The sequence below is a fragment of the Bombina bombina genome, chromosome 10 (assembly GCF_027579735.1).
Source record: "Bombina bombina isolate aBomBom1 chromosome 10, aBomBom1.pri, whole genome shotgun sequence".
Classification (NCBI taxonomy): Eukaryota; Metazoa; Chordata; class Amphibia; order Anura; family Bombinatoridae; genus Bombina; species Bombina bombina.
Window position 1 is genome coordinate 93,822,777 of NC_069508.1, and position 1,361 is coordinate 93,824,137.

Below are 1,361 nucleotides of genomic sequence, written 5' to 3' on the forward strand. Positions count from 1 at the left end.
TCCGTTGATATAAAGTTATTATCTTGGAAAGTTTTGTTTTTGGTTGCAATTTCTTCTGCAAGAAGAGTTTCAGAGTTATCTGCTCTGCAGTGTTCTCCTCCATATCTGGTGTTCCATGCAGATAAGGTGGTTTTGCGTACTAAACCTGGTTTTCTTCCGAAAGTTGTTTCTAACAAAAATATTAACCAGGAGATAGTTGTACCTTCTTTGTGTCCAAATCCAGTGTCAAAGAAGGAACGTTTATTGCACAATTTGGATGTAGTTCGTGCTCTAAAATTCTACTTAGAAGCTACAAAGGATTTCAGACAAACATCTTCCTTGTTTGTTGTTTACTCTGGTAAAAGGAGAGGTCAAAAAGCAACTTCTACCTCTCTCTCTTTCTGGCTTAAAAGCATCATCCGATTGGCTTATGAGACTGCCGGACGGCAGCCTCCTGAAAGAATCACAGCTCACTCCACTAGGGCCGTGGCTTCCACATGGGCCTTCAAGAACGAGGCTTCTGTTGATCAGATATGTAAGGCAGCGACTTGGTCTTCACTGCACACTTTTACCAAATTCTACAAATTTGATACTTTTGCTTCATCTGAGGCTATTTTTGGGAGAAAGGTTTTGCAAGCCGTGGTGCCTTCCATCTAGGCGACCTGATTTGCTCCCTCCCATCATCCGTGTCCTAAAGCTTTGGTATTGGTTCCCACAAGTAAGGATGACGCCGTGGACCGGACACACCTATGTTGGAGAAAACAGAATTTATGCTTACCTGATAAATTACTTTCTCCAACGGTGTGTCCGGTCCACGGCCCGCCCTGGTTTTTTAATCAGGTCTGATGAATTATTTTCTCTAACTACAGTCACCACGGTATCATATGATTTCTCCTATGCATATTCCTCCTTTACGTCGGTCGAATGACTGGGGAAGGCGGAGCCTAGGGGGGATCATGTGACCAGCTTTGCTGGGCTCTTTGCCATTTCCTGTTGGGGAAGAGAATATCCCACAAGTAAGGATGACGCCGTGGACCGGACACACCGTTGGAGAAAGTAATTTATCAGGTAAGCATAAATTCTGTTTTTCAGGCGGCTGGAGTTTTGTCGTTAGAGCTCTAACGCTCACTTCAGAAACGACTCTAAATACCGGCGTTAGGAAGATCCCATTGAAAAGATAGGATACGCAAATGGCGTAGGGGGATCTGCGGTATGGAAAAGTCGCGGCTGAGAAGTGAGCGTTAGACCCTTTAATCACTGACTCCAAATACCAGCGGGCGGCCAAAACCAGCGTTAGGAGCCTCTAACGCTGGTTTTGACGGCTACCGCCGAACTCCAAATCTAGGCCTTTGTCTTGCAAACCTCCTTTTCATCAAGATAAT